The sequence below is a fragment of the Sciurus carolinensis genome, chromosome 12 (genome assembly GCF_902686445.1).
Source record: "Sciurus carolinensis chromosome 12, mSciCar1.2, whole genome shotgun sequence".
Lineage (NCBI taxonomy): Eukaryota > Metazoa > Chordata > Mammalia > Rodentia > Sciuridae > Sciurus > Sciurus carolinensis.
The window spans coordinates 36,508,843-36,515,741 of record NC_062224.1 but is presented as its reverse complement, the minus strand read 5'-3'; positions in this window follow the sequence as shown (position 1 = coordinate 36,515,741).

The following is a 6,899-nucleotide window of genomic DNA, read 5'->3' as shown; positions in this document are numbered from 1 at the left end:
CTACAGCAGTGAAGGAGTTCCTAGTATTAGAGGGGTAAATGAAGTCAGAATTGGGAACAGGCTGTTAGTGTATAAATAGGAGATCAGTCAGATCAAGGAAATGAAGTCCATGAAAATCATCTGCCTTTGGAAGCCTGGATGGAGAATGAACTTTTTACATCTCACCTGCAAAACCAACCCCAGTCACCTAGGCAGAAAGGAGAGAGAAGGCTTCAAAAAGAACTGGAGAGCAAGATTTTTTTATTTTTTATAAAAAAAGAAATGGGGGAATGTAAGGAATCTGACCTCCCCACCACCTGTCAATCTGCGTTCCGCCCACCTCTTCCGTTACAGGAATTTCCAGTCTCCCCATCACCTGGCAGTCTGCATTCTGCCCGCCTCTTATGTTATAGGAATTTCCGGCTTATGCTGCCGCCATCTTGCTGCCTCCCACGTTACGTTCTAACATGTTATTGGTTCATCAGTCAGTCTGCAAGAACTCTCCTCCGTGATTGGTTCCTCCCAGCCCACGAAATTCCAATATCTGGGAGAAGCCATGCGCCATGTTCTTCTTCTTTTTTCTTTTTCCACCCAGAGAGGACCTTATCCATCCCCATAAAATAAAGTCTTTTGTGTGAGTTCTCAAGTCTGCAGAGCATTTTTCTGGGAGCTACTGGTGAGCCACAACTGAGCCAGTGACCTCTAACAGCCTTGCCCTTGCTCCAGTCCCTGAGTGAAAGGGAAGCCAGTCTCCTGGAGGCACAAGGCCAGCTTGGCCCTGCACATGTCCCTTCTTGCCTTCTCCAGAAGAACCTGTGGCCATTGACCAGAGTGGCCGTGTACTAGGAAAGGCCTTTCTGGGACTTACTGGACTCTGGCCTACATGGACACTAGCTTCTGCAGGCAGAACAACACTTCACTAGCCAGAGAAGAGGCTCACAGCAGCCAGCCCATCTAGCAGGTCTTCACTCCATGGTGACTCCTTCGTGGCCCAGGGGCTTCAGAACCACCTTGATCTGAAGCTCCCACCTCACACCACCCATGGCAGCCACCAGTCCAAATGCAGCTGCATCGCTACATCCAAACAGCACTCCACAGAAGGCCCTTGAACACTCTGTGCTGACCTTGCCTTTCAGCTTTAAGCGAGCGCTACACATGCTCAAGTTGTCGCCTGCAAAGAGAAAATGTGCCAAACTCCTGGTCAGTTCCAACTGCGAAGACAACAGCCAGCTTCCTGTCACCTGGGGCCCTTCCCCCTTTCTTCTTCTTATTGCCACTCTTAGGTGTCCTAACCTCAGGTGTTGCTTCCCTTCTCCTCACTGCATCTCAGACACAGAACATGGGCATCATAGAGCCCTCATGTGCTCTGTGTTCAGTTTCCCAGTCACCAACTGGGAAGTGGGGCAGGGAGGCAGCGATGAGCACCCTAAGGTTGCTGCATTTAGCCAATGAAACACCCTTATTGATTGAAGTTTGGACAAACAGTGAATAATTATTTAGTGTAAGTGCAGCCTGAACATTAAATGGGACATACATATGCTGAAAAGTGTGGCTCCATGCTCCATCTGTGTTTTCTAGCAACCTTAGAAACACGGTGAGCCCTGGTCCCTGCTGCTTCATTGCCATGTCTGCGTTTGGGACCCTGGGCCATCTTCTCTCCTCTTGGCTCCTTCCCCCAGCTCAGCTTTCCCCTGAAATTCCTATTAGGGTGAGAGTATGATTTTATAATGTGTTGGGTCCCTTACAGTCTTGGTGTGGGGGTCACTAAGTCCCAGACTGTGGACAACCACACAGGGCAAACAACCAATTATATTTTGTTCTTTAACAAGTTGTAAGAACAGAACTGGTCTGTGGTACTAAGATATAAGACACATCAGCTCACCACAGCATACTGGCGAGGATCTTGCTGAGCACAGGGTCCCAATGGCTCCACAAACTCCTTGGGCTTGGTTTGCTTCTCCAGACATTTGTTTCTCCAGCAGCCATGCCGATGGATGGGAGGTGTCCATGGTATTGATTCTATGAGATTTTATTGCATCATTAAATAACTATGTGCATTGAGTGGCTTCCACAGGGGAGAAGAACCCGGCCACACCTTTCTCACCTAAGAGCTGCCCTGCACTCTGCAGGTGGAAGAAGGGGCAGGTGCACGTGATGCTGCAGCAACAGGGGTTCCCAGCTCCCCTTTCATTTGCTTGTCTCTCCAATCTTAAAAATGGTTTCACTGAGAACTGAACTCTGGAGTTTAGACATTTGTTTACTTAGCAAGCATAAACTGAACACCTGAATGCTGGGGGGTTCCTTGGTGAATAAGCCTGAGATAGTTCCTCTGTAGTCTTCATTCAAAAGAGGAAAATGTCACAAAATAAACTCAAATGTCACCATTCAATGAGAACTACAATGAGAGAAATGAGCGAGAAGTTCATGAAACAGAGGGACACTCTGCATATCCTGAGAGTCAGGAGTGACAATAAAGTGTCATCTATGGGAAGATGATGTGGGAGTGAGCCTTCAAAGCAGAAAAATATTGTACATGCATAGGACAGGAAGCAGTGTGGGACATTCTGTATGTCCCCTTCTGAGCGGCAGCACCAGGCAGCAAGTGCTGGTGGTGCCCCCTGGCCAGCACCATTCCTGCATCCTTGCACCAAGGTGGCCTGAGGCCTGCTTAGCATCTTGCAGGGTGGCCTCAGGCAGGGCAGCCCGAGCCCACCACGTGAGATTTTCAAATGGCAGGACTATCCAGGCGGCTGGCAGGACAGGGTGGCCAGGCTCTTCTGTTGCCACAGCTCTGTGCTGCTTGCCTCAGCTCAGAGCCTCATTATGAAATCAGGTGAGGGGATGGAGATAGGGACCTTAGAAAAGGAGAGTTCCTGCCTGTCCACATCTCTAGGAAAACCAGCCTCTCCTCCCATGGGGTGCTAGACAGCCAGTTTCACTAGCCCATGGGGGTTCTCCACGTTGAAGAGTGCACTTGCCCTAAGATGCCCAGGTGATTTATTAGTCAGACATGAACTGACATATCCAACATCTACCTGAAGGGGTTTGGGCCACACATGACTTTAGAAGGGACATGAGGTTTGCCCCAGGAGAGGTTCAAAGAGCCCTGCCTGTCTGGGAAGACAGAGGAGATGCCCTGCAAGGAGAAACCAAGCTGGGTGGATGGGATGCAGGCCACAGGAGCGCCCTGGAAGGGCTCCTCTTCCCCGGGTTCCTCTTCCTCTCCTCTTTCCCTCTTCCCTGCCCTCCTGGCACCAATGAGCTGAGCAGCTTTCCTCCACCACTGCTTCTGCCATGATGTTTTGCTTCACCTCAGGCCCAGAGCCACTGAGCCAACTGACTGCGGACTGAAATGCTGAAACCATGAGCCAAAACAGATGTCCTCCTTCCCACTACTGTTTTCAGGTACTCTGGTCACAGTGACAAAAGGCTGACTGACAAAACAGGCCCGTGTGATAGTAATTATGGCTCTGGAAGGCCCTGGAGAGAAGGACGAGATTAGAACCAGGCACAGAATCCCTGTATAATGTCTACTCTCACAGTTACTCTGACAGCTGCTTCCCACCCCTTATTCCAGTGCTATATGGGTCTGGTTTTCCTGGAAGAGGGAGAATCACCCAGTGGACTGAGTCTGTGTCCCCTATCCACCCCCCTGCCTTGTGATGTTGCTCCAGATCTGCTTTCAGAACAAGTGTAAAATGCTGCATAGTGGACAGAAGTGCAGCACAGAAGCTGGGGAAGAGCTGCTGGGACCTGGGCCTGAGTCTGTGCTGCACACATGGGCATCCAAGTGGCCCTGGACTTAGGGGCAAATTCACAGCATGTCTACTTTGTAGTAGTGTGAAAGTGAGACACACTCAGAAGAAAACATTCTTCCACATTTTGAATTTGGATCTTTTCCCAGAATTGTAGTATACATTCTGATACTCTCCATGCCAGGCAGTAGCACCCAGTCAGGCCCGCCATCATGAGGGCCGGCAAGTGACACTCTACAGTGCACTGTGCTGCTAAGCTGGGATGTTCTGAAGGTGGTGTAGTAAGTGCATTTTTTATTTAGGACATTTATACTTGTCCTAAGGGTGTACTGGGACATGTGTGCATGAGAAGCATATGATTCTATAAGGATGCATGGATGCACAGATGGGTGATGGATGGGTGAATGGATGCATGGATGCATGGACACATGGATGAATATGTGAGGGATGCATGCATGGATGGATGGATGGGTGGATACATGTATGGGTGGATGGATGAATGCGTGGATGCCTGCATAATGACAGCCTGTGACAGTTCCCTCAACCTTCCTGTGCTTTGGCTTCTCTACATATAGTGAACATTCTGAGATGATTAAAGGAGTCAATGTAATTTCTAACACTCTTAGAACAGAGGCTGGCACACGGGACACTCTAGGTGAATGTCAGCTATTCCCTTGTTTGATGTGTGTAGTGTTGAGAGGCTGGTGGCTAAAGGGCAGTGCCAGCTCTCCCAGTGGCAAGCTTTGTTCAGCAAGATAGGCAGCTTCACGGGGTGGGGAAGGAATGCTGCTGTCCAGTTCTGCTCTGCTTCTGCTTGACTAAGACATATTCATCTTGAAAGAAAAACACTGTAACTCATGGGCATTTGACAGTCTTTTTCAAAATTTGGACTTTAGGTAAAAAAGGCAGTGTTTGTAACTTAATCTTCTCAAGACACAAGCTATTTCAAATGTATGCTTGACCCCTACTATTTACCACAGTATCTGTAATTAATGGGGAGAGGAAAGAAGAAAGGAAGGAAAAGAAGGTCAAAGAAGGAAGGAGAAGAAGGGGAAAGAAGGCAAGGAGGGAGGTGTGTTCAACAGCCAGCTCCCTTTAGATCCAACTCTCAATATTCATTAGATGCAGGGGTTTGGGAATCAAGCCAGAACAAGTGCCACACTATATTTCACACAACAGGTCCTCAACTGATGGGATCCAGGTGGAGGAATAACCTTGAACCTGAAGAAAACAGTGGGGCCTCCCTGGGAGATGACGATAAAACCAAGCAGTTCTGCTTCCAGCCTCCTTTCCCCTGCACCTTGCTGGTCCTTGGCAATTCACCCTGAAAATCTTGTTTACCCCCATTATTTCATGAGACTAGAGAGAATTCTGGTCATTTCAGCTGGTTGGCCAAGGATTGAGGGGTTTCCTAAGACAGGGGAATTGTAGTTTTAAAAGTAGCACAGCCCTGGGCCAAGGGAAATATGGAAAAAAAACCCACAAAATCCTGTTTTTCAGGATTTTGTGGGCTTTTCTAGTTACAGAGGTATTCACAAACTGCTTCCCTGAAGAACAGTGCTGCCTTCTAGCAAATGAGGCTGCACCCAGCTCTGCAGGAAAAAGGACTACAGTCACCTGTTCCTTGGGAACATCTATTTCTGGGGAACACTGCCTGTCCCCAGTGTCAGGGGACAGACAGATGAGAATTGTGGGACCCAGGCTAAGAGAATAACTGTATAACACTGGCCCACTGTGCCGACCCCCTACATGCTTTCTTTGCCGAAAAGCAATTTGCCTGCAGCTCTACCTGGCCTGAGCTGGCAGGTGTCGCTGGTGTCTTACAGATTAGAGTCAGCTGGCCAGTTAACTCACTTTATCATGCTCCCCACAGGCCTCACATGTCACCGCAAACCTATCCTAACCTAACCTGTTCCTCCTAGTGCTGAACCCAGGGCATGCTCACCACGCTGCATCTTAGTCAAGGAACTGTGCTCAGCATCTCCTCGGCCATGACGGGGGCTGCAGGGGGGCAAGTGTCAGCCATTCTCTCCGATGCCATCCAGCTCTGCTCCGTTCTGCTCCTCCAAAGGCTTTGGGTTCAGTGCAGTTTATGAGCTCTGGTTGTAGGTGTCCACCCCATGGTTATAGCCATTTGGTGTGTCGGATGGGCTGGGCAGAGCCTGGGCTTGCCTCTTCAGCCACACCCACCGCATCCATGATGTCCAGCACAGGAGCAGATGGATAAGGGTGCTCTGGTCTGGCACCAGCTGGCCTGACACTATCTCGCATGCTCCCCACATTAGAACCTGTCATATTCCTCAACAAGCTGAGGCAGGGGAAGGTCAAGCAATCAGGGCAGCTAATGAATGTTGGGGTCAGGAGAGGATGAGGACTGTTATCAAACAGAGAACAGTGGATTGCTAACCTCTGCCCTCATGCTCCTGGGCACCCTGGGGTGCTAACAATTGACCTCCCTGTCCCTGATCTCAGGAAGAAAGAGAAGACAATAATCAAAAAGAGGGTTTCTGGGGACTATGAAAGAGCAAGACACACCCCCTCCCATAGAAGCCAGCTCTAGGAACTCTGCTCTTCAGAGAAGTCTGTCTCTGACCCTTTCTTAATTAAAACTTGCTTTCTATCCTAGCCTCAGCATTTCTTGGGCATTTAATCTTCTGGGGAATAAGGATCCATTCCTGATGTCCAATGGACCAGTATCACTACTGAGTTTACTGTAACAGAACACCGGACTGGATGGCTTAACAGCAAATGTGTGTTTCTCACAATTCTGAGGCAGGAGGCCCAAGAGCAGGGTTCTTGAGGCCTCTTGAGGTTCTTGGTGAAGGTCCCTTCTGGGTTTGCCAATGTTGATCTTGTGTGCTCAGCTGGCAGGGAGCAGAGTGAGCAGAGGTCCCGTCCATCTGTTTGCAAGAGCACAGATCCCATTCATGAGGACTCTGTCCTTGTGACCTGCTCACCTCCTGCTCCTTCACATTACAGGGAGGAGTTCAGTATGAATTTCGGGGACAGAGTCCATAGCACCTTGATTAGAAGACACGGGAAAATTCAATTCAGGATGGTATTTTGTTGCTAATCATGTTGTCCCCTCTTGTTAATCTCTAGAAGACATAGCTATTTAACCTCTGCTATCACTGTAGCTGTAAAACACAACACATAAAGAAAACT